Here is a 21,532-nt window from a genome sequence, read left to right on the forward strand (position 1 = left end):
CTTTATCCTTTTGTACTGCGTTGCTCTCTTGGTATTGACCCGGTCCGTTCACTATCCGTTATTTGTCTTGTCTGTCCTCTCAGCATGTATTCTAAGCTAGGGACTGTCGTCTAGTTGTCCCCTGTCATTAGGACTTGCAAGGCAAGTAGGCAGTGCCAGGGGTGAGGGTGGAGCGCAGTGGTCACTATCCTCCCCCCTTTTTTTGTCACAGTCAAATAAAACCAGTCAATACCGCAGTTACATAGTTGGTTGACAAATTAAAATTAAATTCGCCTGTCACACTGTTGTGTAACTTCAAGAAATTTTTCCTCTTTATGACACCGGCACTGCCTTACTCTCAGTGAACTTAATTGTTGACTATTGGCGGTTACATTGTCGCCTGACATAAACCATCTGTTAGTTTTGTAGGTGAACGCAAAGAATGAGGAGAGCGTCAAATAAGGGATGTGGTGCTGCTGGTGGAGCTCCTATTCCAGGGAGAGAATGTGGTAGATCTGGGCCAGCTACACGCACAAGTGAAACACCTTCCTCAGGTACGAGTAGGTGACAGAACCTTCAGCATTATTTGGTAGGCCCGAATGCGGCTCAACGAATGGTGAGGCCAGAACAAATACAGGCGATAGTAGATTGGGTGGCTAACAGTGCCTCCAGTTCCTTCACATTGTCTCCCACCCAGTCCCTTGAAAGATCAGAGTTGGCACCTGCAGCCCATGTCCATCAGTCCTTCACCTTACCCCCTTGCAAATCAGCCAAGCAGTCTAAGCCACAAGTCATGGAGCAGTCTCTTCTGTTTTTTGATGACTCTGCTAGCAGGGTTTCCCAGGATGAGTACATGGGAGGACCACCGCAGCACGTCTCGGATGATCACAACCTGCACCTGCGCCCCTCATCCCAGATCTGTCGCCAACACCAACCTTGATAGTGGGACAGATTAACAACAGCGTCCTGACCTTCAACCCCAAGGTACAGCCATGCTTCATGCCCCCCTACATGCTGCCCTGGAAGCAGCCCCAGAAAGCTGGTCCAGCTCTCCCTGCACCCATGCAGCCAGAAGTTCTGCCAATTCCTGCACCGGCTGTGGATTCCGGGTTGCAGCAAGCCACTGCATCGTTCTCCAGGCTGTCGGCACAGCCAACCCCTACAGCAACCGGTAGAGGGCAGTGGCGCACCACTACCAACACTTCCCTCAGCTACCAGGAGAGGCTAGAACATCCTCTCATGCATTTCAGCACCTCGAGCAGCGATGAAGATCTGGACACCTACTTGTAAGGTGTCCCCACTACAAGAAAAATCAACAAGTGACATTGTTTGGGAGCCACTCCGTGGACTGCTACCTGACGGGTGAGGACCTGTTTGGCATTTTTGTGTGATTTTAACTGTTTTGTTACAGGTTGCATTGTTTGTCCTCATCCAGATGGTCATGCTAGTAAGGACTCCCCCAATTAGCACTTAACCCCTTCATCTCCAAGTTAACCGTTTTATCCCCTTTCTCAGGTTACTTGATAGCCTGTTGCTGCTATTAACTTTTAACCCTTTGGATTACAATTAACTCTTTTGCCCTGTGGATTGCAAATAACTTTTATCAATTTCCAGAGGATTCTGCAACTTCAAGCACTTCCAGGAATAAGGACTCAAGTTATTGTTGAGCCTATCCTTGCACTTATAAAATTTGCACTATTTTTATATCAAATGTTTGCAACATAAAAGCTTGCACCCAAAGAAAAGACTCAAACGTGATACCTGAGCTCTTTGTGATTGTTCTATTATAATAATTTTTGCACTATTGTAACAGTTTACAGTTATGTAATGTTTAAGTAACATGCCCATTGTGTGTAGTATCTTTCCAGATGCCACAATGTGAATTTATGCACTGTTTAACATGATTGCACTTAACAAAAATGTTGCAATTTACTTAAAGTGTGCCTTTTCACAGCTCTTGTTCTCTTCCCCCCTTCATACGGACTGTCTTCATAGGGACGCTGAATACTAATGGCCTACACCCGGTGATATATACCCATAGGTACCCAGGGTAGGACCAAGTGGTAAGTCCTGACAGGTCTAGTTACTTCACAGGTACCCCTGCTGCTTCGGGAATCGTTAGAAGCCCTAGGCTGCTCCTTCCCACTTGTTTTATGTTCCGGATTGTTCACAGCCGGAGGTGTCTCATTTCCAGGAGCGCACGGGATAAAAGACCCTCCTCCTGTGACTAGCCAGAAGACACGGAGATGACAAATACCTCCCCTTCTGAGCGCTTGCCTAAGGTAAGGCGCCTCAAGCCTTAGAGCCATATATTCTAGCTTCCTCATATACATCATAGTGATCATGCTATAAGCCAAATTTCTTCAGGCTATGATGCAGGGAAGGGAATACAGGATAAAGCCACCCTTCCATTTGCGGGCTTTGCATTGCATAATGGTGGGATTACGGAGTAAAGACACCCCCATGCTTTCTTTGATGTTCAGGGCCAGAACATACAAAGTCAGTCAGTGATGTTTGCTTTGTGCAGTTATAGGTTCACTGGTTATACCAAGAGAAGGAAACTGTGTGTTGGACACCTTACTCTAGCCGGCAGGAACCTCGAGGAAACCGTTTAGTGTTTTGTCTTTGTACGTCATTATATGTAATTCATGCAGCACATTGTATTATATTGGGTACCCAGAGCTTATTCCTCAACCGTCTACCATGCGATAGAGGGCGGCTTCATTTAAAGTAATGGGGTATGTAACATCCTGAAGTATGTCACTAAACTTCTGTTCCCCTGCTTCATAATGTTAAATGTAAATGTGTATTACCATCTTGTGTGATATAACTGTGCATTGACAAAATATATATATTTCTATGCCTGTTTTATGTATATGCTGTAATTCTTAATGTACACCAGCAGGTGGCAGCAGTATGCAGCAGGTCAGAGTTAGCTTCTAGCCTGGAACAGACCATTCCAATTTAGTCTCCCCTACATGAGCAGAAGTGGGATGTCCCATGCTATGCTTTATGAGGAGGAGAAGGAAGTTAGTCAGTGTGTGAGCCACCCCCCTGCTGGGGTAGGCTGTGTTAGTAGGAGCTCCCAGAAACAGGGACCCCAACCAAGGATCCAAGCCTCGGTTGAGGCCCAAGATCAACCTTCCCAGCCTGAGTCCCTTACCTCAGCTGGTAGACCAAGAAAGCAGCCTTTCACAGAACTATCAGATCTCCAGGAAGCCACCACCATACCCTGCGAGCAGTCCTGTAAGTAAAGATCCTAAGACAAAGAGAAGATAATTACCTCACCACCTAGTCAGACCCAAACTAAGCAGACTAAAGACAGAGCAGAAGATAGATACCTGCCAGTTTCTCTAGGCATATGATCAGATGCAGAATACATATAAATTCCTGCCACATATTGCCAAAACCTGCTGGGACCCTAGACTATTGCTGTACACTGTATGGATCAAAGCTGCATACCACCAAGTAAAGACAAGTTGGACCCTATTATCTGTGTGGATTTCCATCATTCCTCAATTACTCCTATTAACAACACTCAATTTGTTGCATGTGAGCCAGGATACAGGAGTCCAGCCATACCACAGGTAGGAGACACCATTGACACTACCATATCTGCTATACAGAGACAATATCCCCCTCTGGAATTCCTCACCTGGTATGTGAGCTCATAACATCTTAAAGGGCCCTGCTACAGTACCTGCGCAAGCTGCAACTGGCGTCACGAACTTAAACACATATAAACTGACCCACTGCATAGCATTCCCACCGACCCAGTGTCCTGCTCATTGCACTTAGGACCTAAGAGACTTTTACTTTTCCCACCTTTTATCTTTTTTTATATATCTTTTTTTATATATATTGTGGTAATGTGAACAGTGCTAGAAGGTGTGTTGTCCCACTTCAGTACCTCAAATGGGTGAGACAGATAAAATCCAGAGAGTGGCAGTAGTCTCAGCAAACCATAGTTTGCTGAGACATTTTTGTATACATTTTCTGGGCTGGATTTTACTTGGACTAGTGGCTAGGCTTGGTAGAGGGAGTTGCCAGTCCACACCCTTCCAGTACGGGTTTTCCTTTTTACCTGAGGTGATCGCAGGTGAGGCCTTCTGTAATCAGGCTGGCATAAAGCGCCTTAGAGTAGGTCAGTCTGGGCAGAGATACGCTGTGAGATACAGAGACCCAGAGCAGAGGCTCTGTGCATGGTCTCAGCTCGCCAGGCTGTTGGGCCACATGTCCCCATACAGGTACAGGACTGATTACAGCCGGAGAGACTGGGGAACTACGGGCTGAGAAAAAGCTGCATATGGGTTCCATGTGTGAACAGGGTTCTGTAGCTGAGTCAGGGCCACGTTAACAGGTGTAGTGAGAGCCCAGCCGGGCAGGTATTTGTTTTGTTTTGATGTATGTGGTAACCTCACCACCACAGTGATTGTTAACTGGACTGTTCCGTGTATGAAAAATGTCCCAATAAATGCAATGTTTGGCCTCGAAAGCTGCGGTGGACGATGATTCTTGTGAGAATGACCCCCCAAGCACAGCGATCCCTTACAATATATATATATATATCATCATTTTATTTTATTTTTTTCATATTTTTAATACCATTCCTTTTTAATACAACTCCATTCTACCACATCACTTGCTACCACATTTATATGGATTATTGATATTTATCATTGATATTTATTTATTATTGATATCTACTATTCAATATTGACTTCACCTACTGATACTTGATATTTTACCCTACGACATCAAGTTTTAACCATTAAATACATCTATTTTACATTGTTCTCAGATGGTGAGTGCCTGTTTTGCCTTTTTTCTTTGATCTTTTACACATTTGTGACTAGGTGAGTCACACAACACAGAGCACCTTTACCAATTCTGGAGGGAGAGCCACCATAAAAAGTATTTTGTATAATAATATTGGTGACTTAAAAACATAAAATAAATGGATACTTACCATTTTAATGACTCTGCTATGTGGACTAGGTTCATTTTATTATTTTGTCATCATCATAACCCCTTAAGGACACAGCAATTTTCTTTTTTTTCTGTCTTTTTTTGTCATTACTTCCTGTCTTCGCGGAGAAATAACTTTTTCATTTTTCTATTCACAAATCCATGAAAAATACTTTTTGCAAGACAAATAAGTTGTACTTTCTAATGGCACTATTTAATATTGCTTAAGATGTAGTATTATGCTGGAAAAAAGAACATTCCAAAATGGGTGAAATTGAAAAAAGCTTCTCCCTATGCAGTAAAACTGACATGTTAACTTTATTCTGTGGGTTAGTACAATTTCAGTGATACCATATTTTTTTATAGTTTTTCTAATTTATTTTTTAATACTTTTGAAAAAAATAAAAACGTCATATTTATGTCATTGGAGCTTTGTGAAGGCTCTGCCTCGAGGTGTTTGCTGTGCAGAACAGCAGACATCTGAAGGTTACAGCATTTCCTTAGAGGGCATCATCTTTAAAGTCTTGACTTGTGCCATACACATATGTCATAAGACACAAAAGAAAGAGTTAACATTGTCAGATTCAAGGAAAAACATTATTTATTTTGTTGTGGTCAGCAACTGATAAATCTGTTCACTATATACTATACTATATATATATTTTTTTTCTGTTGCTATTGAGAGGCGTATAGTCACAGGTCTGCACTACTTCTCAGTCTTTCTCATGTAGATTTAGTATCTCAGTAACATACACTGCGTGCAGAATTATTAGGCAAATGAGTATTTTGACCACATCATCCTCTTTATGCATGTTGTCTTACTCCAAGCTGTATAGGCTCAAAAGCCTACTACCAATTAAGCATATTAGGTGATGTGCATCTCTGTAATGAGAAGGGGTGTGGTCTAATGACATCAACACCCTATATTAGGTGTGCATAATTATTAGGCAACATCCTTTCCTTTGGCAAAATGGGTCAAAAGAAGGACTTGACAGGCTCAGAAAAGTCAAAAATAGTGAGATATCTTGCAGAGGGATGCAGCACTCTTAAAATTGCAAAGCTTCTGAAGCGTGATCATCGAACAATCAAGCGTTTCATTCAAAATAGTCAACAGGGTCGCAAGAAGCGTGTGGAAAAACCAAGGCGCAAAATAACTGCCCATGAACTGAGAAAAGTCAAGCGTGCAGCTGCCAAGATGCCACTTGCCACCAGTTTGGCCATATTTCAGAGCTGCAACATCACTGGAGTGCCCAAAAGCCCAAGGTGTGCAATACTCAGAGACATGGCCAAGGTAAGAAAGGCTGAAAGACGACCACCACTGAACAAGACACACAAGCTGAAACGTCAAGACTGGGCCAAGAAATATCTCAAGACTGATTTTTCTAAGGTTTTATGGACTGATGAAATGAGAGTGAGTCTTGATGGGCCAGATGGATGGGTCCGTGGCTGGATTGGTAAAGGGCAGAGAGCTCCAGTCCGACTCAGACGCCAGCAAGGTGGAGGTGGAGTACTGGTTTGGGCTGGTATCATCAAAGATGAGCTTGTGGGGCCTTTTCGGGTTGAGGATGGAGTCAAGCTCAACTCCCAGTCCTACTGCCAGTTTCTGGAAGACACCTTCTTCAAGCAGTGGTACAGGAAGAAGTCTGCATCCTTCAAGAAAAACATGATTTTCATGCAGGACAATGCTCCATCACACGCGTCCAAGTACTCCACAGCGTGGCTGGCAAGAAAGGGTATAAAAGAAGAAAATCTAATGACATGGCCTCCTTGTTCACCTGATCTGAACCCCATTGAGAACCTGTGGTCCATCATCAAATGTGAGATTTACAAGGAGGGAAAACAGTACACCTCTCTGAACAGTGTCTGGGAGGCTGTGGATGCTGCTGCACGCAATGTTGATGGTGAACAGATCAAAACACTGACAGAATCCATGGATGGCAGGCTTTTGAGTGTCCTTGCAAAGAAAGGTGGCTATATTGGTCACTGATTTGTTTTTGTTTTGTTTTTGAATGTCAGAAATGTATATTTGTGAATGTTGAGATGTTATATTGGTTTCACTGGTAAAAATAAATAATTGAAATGGGTATATATTTGTTTTTTGTTAAGTTGCCTAATAATTATGCACAGTAATAGTCACCTGCACACACAGATATCCCCCTAAAATAGCTAAAACTAAAAACAAACTAAAAACTACTTCCAAAAATATTCAGCTTTGATATTAATGAGTTTTTTGGGTTCATTGAGAACATGGTTGTTGTTCAATAATAAAATTAATCCTCAAAAATACAACTTGCCTAATAATTCTGCACTCCCTGTACATTTTACCACATGAAAGTAAACTAGAAAAACAGAATCATTTGAATGGGACATTCCTTTCAGAGATTTAATCAGAGTTTGCATTAGAAAGAATTACAATTTTCCTTGCCAATGATTTTGAATCTAAATGTGTCATTACAAAGTTTTGTTTAAAGGTCGACTGTAACATTTGCAAACAGATAATCAAGGGAATTGTCTCTAGAATTCACTAGCAGGGCTAAACTTTCTGCATCAAAACTTCCTGTCCACTGGTAGCTTAATGTGTCCTTGTTTTCTATTGATTATGCAGTTATTACACTCAGCTCTTTTAATAAATCAGCATGTACTACCCACAAAACACAGTTATTTCTTTCATTCATCAATTTCTGACTGTTGATAACACATTATCTGAATCTTTTTTTTCCCCACATCCTTAACATCTCTCAATACTGATCGATATTCCAGCAAATCAATTCAGGACAGCATTTATACTGTACATGGACAAGTTAATATAGCAAAATAAAAGACTTTGGAGAAAATTAAAAAGGGCTTGATTAACGACTAGGGTTGAGCGAACCCGAACTGTAAAGTTCGGGTTCGTACCGAACTTTAGGATTTTTGGATCCCGGACCCGAACATTTTCGTAAAAGTTCAGGTTCGGTGTTCGCCGCTTTCTTGGCGCTTTTTGAAAGGCTGCACAGCAGCCAATGAACAAGCGTCATATTACTTGCCCCAAGAGGCCATCACAGCCATGCCTACTAATGGCATGGCTGTGATTGGCCAGAGCAGCATGTGACCCAAGCTCTATATAAGCTTGAGTCACATAGCGCTGCACGTCACTCTGCTGTTACAAGTGTAGGGAGAGGATGCTGCTGGACTTGTGATTTCAGGGAGAGAATAGGAGAGAATCTAACTCAGCGATCTACAGACAAATAGTTGTGTGGGTGCAGGGCACTATCGTTTTACCCTGCCCTGAGCTCATTGACCAAAAATACTAACTTTTAGAATTCTGTTAGTTAGGTGGGTGGTGGTGGCGGCCATTTTATGCATGCTCAGTGCACCAGCACTGCATCTGAGCTTTTGGGACATTGCAAATCACCATTTTTTTGGGGGCAAACTACAACATCTGTATTAGTTAGTGTGCAATTTAAGCTAGAAATACACCCATCATTTTCTGGGGTTTGAAAAACACATTTTATTTTTCAAAAAACAGTGTTTGGCAGATCTGCAATTGTTAACTTCAAGTTAAATATATACAGCATTCATATTCTGTTAGCAAAAAAAGACTTTTTGTGCAATCAACAACATCTGTATTAGTCAGTGTGCAATTTAAGCTAGAAATACACCCATCATTTTCTGGGGTTTGAAAAACACACTTATTTGACAAAAAACACAATTTTCAGGCCTTGCAGCGTCAGCACGTGTGAAATTACAGGCTTATATACTGCTGTCAAATTCAGTTGTTAAACAAACAGTCGTTTGGGCTCCAAAAAATTAGTTGGCAGCCATTGATGCAGATGTCATTGTGAGATACACCCTTAATACATTTGGGTTACATTCAGAGATTTTAAATACCGTCATTTGGTGCACCAATATTGAATTCAGGCCTACAGAGGTTCAGGCCCTGTGAGATACCACCTCTACATACAGGGGTTTGAATTAGGCATTTGAAATACAGCCATTTTAAATACCGCCATTTTGTGCAAAGATATTTTTACTTCAGGCCTACAGAGGTTCAGACTGTGTAAGATCCCCTCTATACATACAGGGGTTTGAATTAGGCATTTGAAATACAGCCATTTGAAATACAGCCTTTTTGTGCAAAGATATATTTACTTCAGGCCTACACTGATTCAGGGCGTGTGTGATCCCCCTATACATACAGGGGTTTGATTCAGCCATTTGAAATACAGCCATTTGAAATACAGCCACTTTGTGCAAAGAAATCTTTAATTGAGGCCTAGTCTGGTTCAGGCCATGTGAGATACACCCTTTACATACTGTCGTTCTTTTTTACTATTAATTAAACACCCATTTAGGGCAAAATATGCGGAGAGAGCGTCAAATAAGGGACCTGGCCCAGGTCGTGGTGCTGCTGGTGGAGCTCCTGTTGCAGGGAGAGGACGTGGTCGATCTGTGCCAGCTACACGCACAAGTGAAACCCCTTCCTCTAGTGCGAGTAGGCGACAAAACCTCGAGCGGTATTTGGTCGAGCCTAATGCTGCTCTATGAATGGTGAGGCCTGAACAAGTACAGGCGATAGTAGATTGGGTTGCTGACAGTGGATCCAGTTCCTTTACATTGTCTCCCACCCAGTCTCCTGCTGAAAGACCACAGTTGGCACCTGCAGCCGATGTCCATCAGTATTTCACCTCACCGCCTTGCAAATCAGCCAAGCAGTCTGAGCCCCAAGTCATGCAGCAGTCTCTTCTGCTTTTTGATGACTCTGTTAGCAGGGTTTCCAAGGGCCATCCACCTAGCCCTGCCACAGAAGTGGAAGAGATTGAGTGCACCGATGCCCAACCACTTATTTTTCAAGATGAGTACATGGGAGGACCATTGCAGCACGTTTTGGATGATGACGAAACACAGGTGGCAACTGCTGGGGCTTTCGAAAGTGTGCAGACCGACAAGGAAGTCAGGGGTGAAGACTGGGTGGAAGATGATGTGGAGGATGATGAGGTCCTCGACCCCACATGGAATCAAGGTCATGCGAGTGACCGATGTAGTTCGGAGGAAGAGGCGGTGGTCGCGGTACTGCCCACCGCAGCAAGGCACCGTGCACACCAAAGCCAGCTACAAGGAGTTCCCTGGCGTGGCAGTTCTTCAGACAATGTGTTGACGACAAGACACGAGTGGTTTGCAGGCTGTGCAATCAGAGCCTGAAGCGAGGCATAAACGTTCTCAACCTGAGCACAACCTACATGACAAGGCATTTAAGTGCAAAGCACGAGCTGCAGTGGAGTAGACACCTCAAAAACCAAGTATGGTCTCTGGCTCCTCCTGATTCCTCTTCTGCTGCAGTCACGGCCTCTTCATCCACCTCTGGAGTGACAGTGCCACCTGGCACCCCACAAACAGAGGCTCTGCCAGCAACACCAACACCTGGGTCACCAAGCATCTCCACAATGTCACACGGAAGCGTTCAGCTCTCCATATCCCAAATGCTGGAGAGGAAGAGGAAGTACCCCCCTACCCACCCGCGATCCCTAGCCCTTAATGCCAGCATTTCTAAATTACTTACCTTTGAAATGCTGTCATTCCGTCTGGTGGAGATGGATAGTTTTAAAGGCCTTATGGCGGTGCCTGTCCCACAGCACGTCATGCCCATCCACCACTACTTTTCAAGGTGAGCATCCCTTCCCTTCACAACCAAGTAGGGGACAAAATCAGGTGTGCACTGCGCAACGCCATCTGTGGCAAGGTGCACCTGACTACGGATATGTGGACCAGTAAGCACAGTCAGGGCCGTTATATCTCCATAACAGCACACTGGGTAAATGCAGTGGCGGCTAGGCCTGAGGTGGATAGCAGTTTGGTGCATGTCCTTCCACCACCGAGGATTGCAGGGCGCTTCAGTTTGCCTCCTGTTGCTTCCTCCTCCTACTCTGCTTCTTCCTCCTCTACCAGCTCCTCATCCAGTCAGTGTAACACCTTCACCACCAACTTCAGTACAGCCAGGGGTAAACGACAGCAGGCAGTTTTAAAATGTATCTGTTTGGGGGACAAACCCCACACCACGCAGGAGCTGTGGACAGGCCTTGAACAACAGACCGATGAGTGGTTTGTGCAAGTCAGCCTCAAGCCCGGCCTGGTGGTGTGCGATAATGGGCAAAATCTCGTAGCAGCTCTGGGACTAGCCGGTTTGAAGCACATCCCTTGCCTGGCGCATGTGCTGAATTTGATGGTGCAGAGATTCCTTAAAAATTACCCTCGACATGTCAGAGCTGCTGCATAAAGTGCGGTCCGTCTGTGCGCGCTTTCGGCGTTCTCACCCTGCTGCTGCTCGCCTGTCGGCGCTGCAGCGTAACTTCGGCCTTCCCGCTCACCGCCTCATATGTGACGTGCCCACAAGGTGGAACTCCACCTTGCACATGCTGGCCAGACTGTGCGAGCAGCAGGAGGCGATAGTGGAGTTTCAGCTGCAGCACACATGGGTGAGTCGCTTGGTGGAACAGCACCACTTCACCACCAATGACTGGGCCTCCATGCGAGACCTGTGTTCCTTGTTGCGCTGTTTCGAGTAGTCCACCAACATGGCCAGTGCCGATAACGCCGTTCTCAGCGTTACTATCCCACTTCTATGCCTCCTTGAGAAAACGCTGCTGGCGATGATGGAAGAGGATGTGGCACAGGAGGAGGAGGAGGAGGAAGAGGGATCATTTCGTAGGGTTTCCGGGTAGTCATTCCTAAGTGGCTCTGAGGGTGGGTTCCTGCACCCACAAACCCAAGGTACACAATAGTCCAGCCAGGGCACAGTTATGGAGGATGAGGAGGTGGAGGATGAGGAGGAGGAGATGCAGGAGGAGGAACCAGATTCACAGCAGGGTGGCACCCAGACCAGCTCATGGCCATCACTGGTGCGTGGATGGGGGGGATACAGAGGACACAGACGATACACCTCCTACAGATGACAGCTTTTCGTTGCCTCTGTGCAGCCTTGCACACATGAGCGATTACATACTGCAGTGTCTCCACAACGACTGCAGAGTTGCCCACATTCTAATTTTTGCTGATTACTGGGTGGCCACACTGCTGGATCCCTGTTACAAGGACAACGTACCGTCCTTAATTCCGTCACTGGAGCGTGATCGTAAGATGCGCGAGTATAAGCACACTCTGGTAGATGCGCTGCTGGTGGCACCTGACAGCGGGGACACAGTGGAAGCACAAGGCGAAGGCAGAGGAAGAGGCCGCCAACGCAGCTGGGGCACCGCCAGCACCTCAGAAGGCAGGGTTAGCATGGCCGACATGTGGAAAAGCTTTGTCAGCACGCCACAACAACCAGCACCACCAGCTGATATGCAGGAGGCAGCATTTCACACACATGGTGGAGCAGTATGTGTGCACACGCCTACACGTACTGAATGACGGGTCTGCCCTCTTCAACTTCTGGGTCTCCAAATTGGGCACATGGCCAGAGCTTGCCCTTTACGCCTTGGAGGTACTGGCCTGCCCTGCAGCCAGTGTATTATCTGAACGTGTGTTTAGCACGGCAGGGGGTGTCGTCACAGACAAGCGCAGCCGCCTGTCCACAGCCAACGTGGACAAGCTCACGCTCATTAAAATGAACCAGGCTTGGATCCCACAAGACTTGTCTGTACCTTGTGCAGAATAGATATTTATACCACCATCAAACATACATTCTTGTACTCAAGTCAAGTGCAACGATTCTTTGTTTTATTTTTTTTTATTTGTCACAATATTTTGGGGGCTACCTACCCCAATAAAAAAAATGAAAAAAGCATTGTTGGCTACCTCCTCCTCCTCCATTGCTGCCTCCACCTACAACACCACATTCACCGCCTCCTCAACCTCCGACTCCATATCCACCTCCTTCTCTGAGTTGCAGGTTAATAATTTGCAATTTTAAGTTATTTCCCTATCCACATTTGTTTGCAGAGCAGTTGCCATGCTCTTAAGCACATTTTACTGCCTTTTACATCCCTCTAGCCTTTTCAAGGACTATTTTATAGCCATTTTAATGCAAAAAAAGTGAAAAAATTCTTATTTTCAATTGTCGGGTGACATTTTACCATTTTTGGCGTATACAAACCCCTGCTGAGCCTGGGTGACAGGGGCCTAAATCTCTCAAAATCCTCTGTTGTATTGCTGGGTGACATGAACCCCCTTTTGCCGTGAATGAACCCCTGCTGTGCCTGGGTGACAGGGGCCTAAATCTCTCAAAATCCTCTGTTGTATTGCTGGGTGACAAGAATCCCCTTTTGCCGTGAATGAACCCCTGCTCTGCATTGCTGACAGGAAACTAAATTTAGTGAAAACATCTTTTACTGATCGGAAGATGCGCGACTTCAAGCGCACGCTGATGGTAGCATTCCCACCTGACAGCGGGGGCACAGTGGAAGCACAAGGCGAAGGCAGAGGAGGAGGAAGAGGTCACCAACGCAGCTGGGGCACCACCAGCACCTGAGAAGGCAGGGTTAGCATGGCCAAAATGTGGAAAAACTTTGTCAGCCTTGGAGGTGCTGACCTGCCCTGCAGCCAGTGTATAGTGTGAACGTGTCTTTAGCACGGCAGAGAGCATTATCACAGGCCGCAGCCAATGTGGACAAGCTTACGTTTATTAAAATGAACCAGGCATGGATCCTACAGGACTTGTCCGTACCTTGTGCAGAATAGACATTTATACCAGCCTCAACCATCCATTCTTGTACTCAAGTGCACTTATTTTTAGTTTTATTTTGTTATATGTCCCAATATTTTGGGGATACCCCAATTTAAAAATAAAAAAATAACACAAATCAGTGTTGGCTACCTATTCCTCCTTCACCGCCGCTTCCACCTACACCGCCACGTCAACTTACACCGCCACATCCACCCATCCACCGCCTCCTCAACCTCCTACTCCTAGATCCAGATTGTTATTTTTAATTTTTCTGTATTTTATGTTATTTTAAGTAATTTCCCTATCCACATTTGTTTGCCGAACAGTTGCCATGCTCTTAAGCACAGTTTGATGCCTTTTGCAGCCCTCTAGCCCTTTCCAGGACTATTTTAGAGCCATTTTAGTGCCCAAAAGTTCGGGTCTCCATTGACTTCAATGGGTTTCAGGTTCGGGGTCAAGTTCGGGTCCCAAACCCGAACTTTTTTTTCAAGTTTGGCCGAACTCGTTGAACCAGAACATCCAGGTGTCAGCTCAACTCTATTAACGACCTATGCATGTATTTAACAAGCACACTACTTGCCTTATTAATCTACTGGGATTTGAATATAAAATAGAAAGTTGTACATTAAGTCTATTATCATAACTGTGAAGTAATAATAAGAAACAGAAGAAAATAATACAACATGGAAAATCTACTTCCCAGACGGACACTTATCAGGTGTTATTTGTGCTATTTTTTGACATTTTCTCTTATGTTTCTGTCATTGGCGTTACGGAATTCCGTTATAAGTTCCATTATAACAGAATATAATGGAATGTTAGGATGGAAAACCAGGAAACGTTTTATGAGGCATTCCATTTTTCTCCGTCCGAATAAATGTCTATTAGATGAAATAATGGTTCTGTTAGGTTCCGTTATTCTTGGTTCCAGAAAAAATAATCCTGTTGACGGTGCCTCTTCATAACTTCAACAGATCCACCGCCAGTGCACTGGGTTATTGAGACTGGCGTCTAAAATGCCAGTCCTATTAAATTAACCCCTCAGTCCTTCACTGCTTGAACTTCAGCGTTTCTGAATCTGATCAATTCTTGTGATCTCTTTCCTAGTCTTTGTTTTAGTTCTCCCTCAGGTTTTTCTGACCTCTGCCTTCAGTTTGTTTTCTAGTTGTGAGTTTTCAGTTATGTCCTTTGGCTTGGTTTTATCTAGCTTCTAAGTAATCTGTTTAATATTAAAAGGGTTTTGCTCAAAGAAAATGTATCCCCTATCCACAGGATCTCTGGGGGTCTGACTGCTGTGATCACTAGGTGTTAGACCCCTGAAATGCTGAGAATGATGGTCCAAGATATTACTGTATGTTTTGCTTTATAAGATGCACCTATGGATAAGAGGCACCCCGGGTTTTAGAGGAGAAAAATCTTCATCACATCTCAGATCAGACAACCCATATCTGACCTCAAATCAGACCTCCATATCAGACCCTCAAGTCAGACCCCCTTTAAACCTCCATGTCAGACCCCCATATCAGATGTCAGATCAGACTCCAAATCAGACCCCCTTTAGACTTAAGATCAGACCCCCATATCAGACCTCAGATGTGACCCCCATATCAAACCTCAAATCTGACCACATATCAAACTTCAGATAAGACCCCTATTAGACATCAGACCCCTATTAGACATCAGACCCCATCAGAGCTATAATAAATAAATCAACTTACCTCTCCTTCTCTGCCACCACTCTGCAGGTCTGACGTTCTCTCCTGCAGTCCCTGCTCCCTGGTCTTCTCTGGGCTTGCACTGCACTAAGAGCTGACGATTCACAGTGTCAGGTCATAGTGCTTGCACTATGTCCTGATGCTGTACGCAGTCTGGACAGTGCAGTGTGGGCCCAGAGAAGACCACGGAAGGGTAAGTACAGGCAGTGCTTGAATTGCATCACTCTCTGATGCCCACGACTTCTGCATACTAGTGAGCACTTCCATAATGGATATGAATATTCACTTTATAAGACACACTGCCATTTTCCCTTCACTTTAAGTGGAAAAAGAGTGTCTTATAAAGCAAAAAAAATATGGCACCTATCAAATCTGTTGAATTTTAATAGAAGGTGAAGGGTTGAATGGCACAGCAGAACTGTAGGTGATATGCTAAACATACCCCGGATGACAGCTGGTCTACATATTGGTGCTGATTTTGAAGGAGGGAGGACATCGCTTGTTTCTTGAACACCATATTTCTGCTCTCTCTTGTATGCTGCCAATCAAGTTTATATGCCTGGAAGCATGTTCCAGGGCAGCACAGACGTGCAAGACCAGCAGCATCTTGCGTACACAACAGATGAATACCGGGGATCAGCTTCACCAGTAACGATGTGTATAATAAAACTATTCATCTCTGACTTCTTACTACTGTTTAGTACCTGCACAATGCCATTCATGTACATCACTGTTAATGAAGCTGTAATGAGCCGTTTATCCTCTGATTCACATTGATCAGTACTTATCACGCTGTGAACAAAGGGAGTAGGCTGGCTGGGAAATAATGGATATACTGTATGCTCTAACAGATGCTTGTGCATTTTACATGCACAGGGTTTAAAGGGGTTTCTAGTGATAACATTTACAAAGAAGAAGTTACAGAAAGGGTGAAAAAAAATTGATTAATCACCTCAACAATTCCATGGCTCAGTTGTTCCAGCGCTTTCCCACTGATTTCCGCCTACTGGTCCACACAAAAAAATGACCGTACATTCACTCACAGGCCACCGATGACCATGGTCCTCTAATGGGTCTTGTTTGCTTGAACACTATGGTGATGTGCCATACCAGACAAAAGACTGTAGCAGCCAATAACTGACTGCATGCTATTTACAACAGGGAGGCAGCACTAAATGTGCCCAGTAGTGATGAGCGGCAGGGGTCATATTCGAATTCGCGATATTTCGCGAATATTTTGTAGAATATTCGGCAAAAATTCACATTTTTTTTTTTACTCAAAAAATCGGAAAGGTAATGATTGTGTAATATGCGAATTTTCGGAATTTGAATTTTCGGATTCAAATTTTTTATTGCGAATTTTTCAACTTACAACTATTAGACAAAGAAGATTATATCACTATATTAGCTAAATTGCTCTATTCGATTTTTTTCGAATATTCTCTATATTGCTATAACTTCGTTTTTTCGAATATTCGTAATATTCTAAAACAAGAATATATAGCAATATAGCGAATATTTAAAAAAAACGAATATAGAGCAAAATTCGCAGACACTACTACTCCTAAAGTCAAGTATATTGCAGCCTTCTTATTGGCCCACAAGCTAGAAGCAGTGAGTGATAAAAAAAAAAAAAAAAAATGGAAAAAAAAAAATCTGAAAAAATTAGAATATTCGAAATTTCGAATATATATAACTATATTCGAAATTTTCGCGAATTTTCGAAGTACCTCTATTCGCGATAAAAATTCGAAATTCGAATATTCGTGATCAACACTAGTGCCCAGTACAGAATTAACTTTTAATATGGCTCGACTGTTCACTTGTTTTATTAATGAATTATCACATCCACTAGTTGACTTTTAGGCCTCATGCACACGACCATATGTATTTTGCGGTCCGCAAAAAATGGATCTGCAAAAATACGAATGATATCTGTTAGTGATGGCTGGACATCGGCTGGAACATTTCGCGGCGGGCCCCATTCACTTCAATGGCAGGCGAACCTTAAAAACATTCAGGTCATAGTTGCAGCCACCAAATACTTACTAGAAGTGCACAAATAGTCCCACAACATGGACAGTGACAAACCAGAGGGGGATCAATGGCAAAAATTCCCACAAAAAATATGTATTTTAATCAGGGGCCATTTTTATGTGTCTTAAAGGGAAACTCTCAGTAATGTGCCCTGCTGGAGCCTAGAAATTTTTTATTTTAGTCCACGGGAGTACGGGCCCCAAAAATTAGGCATTCACCTGGAGATACATTAGGCGGTCACTGAATAACAATTTTACTGTAGACCAGTGAAGTACAGTCCCCAAAAATTAGGCATTCATCTGACAGAAAAGAACAAGGGATTATGTGCAGGGGTGTAGCTAAAGGCTCATAGGCCCTGGTGCAAGAGTTCAGTTTCAATACCGTTTCCTAACACCACCAGACCCCTGCACGCCCACCATGCCCAATGGCAGAACAAAAATTTCACTAAGAAAATACATTTTTATAAATAATTTTAATAAATAATAAGGATACCATCTAAAAGCATATGGGTTAAAGGGGTTGTCTCATCATAGACAATGGGGGCATATCGCTACCGTATATAGAGAACGGAGACCCAAAAGTGAAGGAGGGCGCACTGCGCATGGACAGCTGCCTTTCATTCATTTTCTATGGGGCTTGCGAAAATAGCTGAGCTCTGGCACGTCTGTTTCCGTCGAGCCTATAGAAGTGAGTGGGAGCAGTGGCTGGTCATGCGAGGTACGCTTTACTTCTATGGGAGTCGGCTTGGTGGTGGCCGGACCGGAGTCCAGCCACCACCTTGCAGGTGTCATGAGGGTGTCAAGAGCCACGTCTGACTCCATTATACCCGGGGTCAGGAAGTCGCAGCGGGTAGCTACGCACTATATGTCTAAAGATTGCGCTGTTACTCAATGGTAGCTTTCGGTGTTTGCCTTACAATCCATTTTGTCTCACTCTGGGATCTGTAGCTTCTTCTCCTCAGCTGTTTCTTGTCCGGCACTCCCAACCTCCTTATATTCCCATCTCCCACTTCTCTGGTTGCCAGATATAGAGCTTCCTGCCTGGACTTCTATACTGACCCACTGTTTGTCGTACCAGAGCATTACCCTCTGGATCCCTGTTGGTTTTTTGTTGTCCGCTGTTGTCGCCCACCTGGGATTATATGTTTTGTCAGTATTGTCTGTCCTCTCCCTGATGTTTCCCTTTAGTGTTAGTGGTGCGGACTAGTGTTCCCATCGCCCTATTCACTACTTAGGGCACATCTTAAGGAAAGCCAGGGTTTAGGCACGTGATCGGCATACGGGTGAGAAACCCATCTAGGGACGTCAGGGCAGTCAGGTGCCAGCCTCTAGGTGAGTTAGGGGTCACCATCTTTCCCTCTCCCTTGGAGAGGGCCTCCCTTTTCGTCACGTATGTGACGGGGGCATGGAGGGCAATAGGGGTATATCCTAGCAATATGCCCCCATTGTCTAAGATGAGACAACCCCTTTAAAGGGATAATTGACTTAAAGTTAGGTTGCTACATTCACATGGCTATGGCGCTGCCATGCCTGTGCTTTGCATTGCAAACCACAGATCTGCAAAGCACCAACTGTGTGAACACAACATAATGGTGGGATTCCTTCTCTCCTGGGGGGCCCTCTGGGCCCCCCTGACTTAGGGGCCCGGTTGCAATTGCGACCACTGCGACCCCTATAGCTACGCCACTGATGGCTGGAGGTATATTAGACGGTCAGTAAATAACAATTTTATCGTAGGCCAGTGGAGTACAAACCCCAAAAATTAGGCATTCACCTGACAGAAAAAACTTGTGATGATGTTGCTGGAGGTACATTAGGCGGTCACTGGCTAAAAATTTTACTGTAGGCCAGTACAGGCCCTAAAAATTAGGTGAGTATGCTTATCGGTCACGATCCCCCAGCTGCGCTGAATGTCCTTTTGGACAAGGGACAAGCCAAGAGTTCCATGGCAAATTGTGCCAGCTCTGTCCACAGGTCAAGTCTGCACATCCAGTAGTTCCTCGTTTCTCAGAGCGTCCACATTGGCCGTTAACCCGATTTAGTTGGACACCTGTAGGTCTGGGCGTTCCCTGAGGCTGGATCCGGAGGGCGGCTGTCGATGGGTTGACTGCAAGAATGATCTCATATCCGAAGTGACCTCTTCAAACTGCCCTCTTCTTGCATGCGCTGTTGGATTGGTACCCGCAACTGTTTCTCTGTGAGTGGAAATTCCTCTGCCAGAGCCCTCAAAAGCAGAATGCAGCATTTCTCGAAGCAAGGCCTGGAAGTGCTGCATTCTGACAGCCCTCTGTGATTCTGGTAACATGTCCGCCATTTTTATTTTATACCGGGGGTCTAAGTACGTTGCCACCCAGTACTGGTCCTTGCCCTTTATGCTTTTTATATGGGGGTCCCTCTTCAAACACTGGAGTATGAAGGCCCCCATTTGCACTAAATTGAAAGCGGTGGAGCGCCCTGGCTCCTACTCATCGCAAAGGAGAATGCCGTCCTCGGCCTCCTCCCCTCAGCCACGGACAACACCAGGAATCCCCGAAAAGTTTAAAGTCCCCCTCAAAGCCTGCTCTTCTTGCTCCTCCTTCTCCCCCCAGCCACCATCCTCCTCTGACTCCTCTTCAGACTCCTGCTGACTTGTCTCAGATGGAGTAGCCCCCCTGGGAATTCATTCAGTATTGCAAATTCCTCATCTTCCAGCTCCTGCTCCTCGACGGCTTGATCAATGACACTATGCAATGCACAGTCCAGAAAGAAGGCATAAGGTACGATGTCACTGATGGCGCCCTGGCTGCGAGTGACCAGTTTAGTGATCTCATCGAATGGCCTCAGAAGTCTGCATGCATCGCGCATGAGCAGCCACTTGCGCAGTGAAAAGAAACCAAGCTCCCAAGAACCTGTCCTGCTGCAGAGTTCGTACAGGTAGTCATTAACGGCACATTGCTGCTGGAGCAGCCTATCAAGCATATGCAAGGTAGAGTCCAGCACATCAGGCTGCCACAAATCAGACGACTGACGAACAGGTAATCGCTGCACGAATAAGTTCAGGACGTGTGCCATGCACGGCTCATGTTTCAGTATGCTCAGCTGAAATTGATCGGGGTTAGCCACTGTGACCACAGAACTGAAAACAGTGCAGGACCAGTGTGTCTCTTGGCTTCCAGGCACAACATCTGCAGGATAGCATGGCAACGTCTCACCTGGCACATCGAATAGGTGTTAGGGAGCTCGTGGGGTGCAGCGGGAGAGGCAGTAGCAGTGGAAAAGGAGCAGTCAGTCGAAGAGGAGATGAAGAATGGAGTAGGAGGAGGAGAAGAGGCAGGTCTGCATGCAATCCGTGGTGGTAACACCAAATCCACACGGGTGTCACGGGTTACATGCTTGACGGCCGTCAGAAGGTTCACCCAGTGGGCAGTAAAAGTTATGTACCTTCCCTGCCCGTGTTTGCTAGACCACGTGTCTGTGGTCAGATGTAACTTGGCACGGACACTGTGTGCCAAAGATATATTCACTTGCCGCATCTAAGATGCCCTTCTGGGAGAAATATTTTCTTTCAGGGACCTTCCATTGCAGTGTGCCAATGGCCACAAATTTTCTAAAGCCCTCTGAGTCCACCAGTTTATATGGCAGTAGTTGACGGGCTAGCAGTTCCGACAAGCCAGCGGTCAGCCGTTGTGCAAGAGGGTTATCCGGCATCATCAACTTTTTACGTTCGAACATTTGGGCCACGGAAGCCTGCCTTCTGCCAGATGAACGTGACGACGGCACAGTGGAAGGTGGAGTGAAGGACAAATGGGAGAAGACAGGAGAAGGAGAAGAGGCAGGACCTGGATTGCCGGCAATGTGGCTTTGTGGGTTCTGACAGCATTGCTCCCACTGGGCTCGGTGATGGGAGGCCAGGTGCTTACTTAAGGTGGGCGTCCCAAAGTAAGTGTTGGGCTTACAGCGACTTATGCGTTGACAGCACAGGCTACAGATGGCAACACTATTGTCAGCAGCTGACACGTTAAAAAAAGCCCAAACTGCGGAGCCATGTGCCGGCATCCTGGGAGCGCCAGATGTGACCGTGCATGGTGGATGGCTCGTTCCAGATACATTAGCAGTCTGCTTTTTGCCTCCTGTGCACTGTAAGTTTTGCCTGCTTCTCCTCCTCTTCTCTATCTGCTGCTCCATCTCTCCCTCTAATCTCCCCTCCTATTCCT

The sequence above is a fragment of the Bufo bufo genome, chromosome 6 (genome assembly GCF_905171765.1).
Source record: "Bufo bufo chromosome 6, aBufBuf1.1, whole genome shotgun sequence".
NCBI lineage: Eukaryota > Metazoa > Chordata > Amphibia > Anura > Bufonidae > Bufo > Bufo bufo.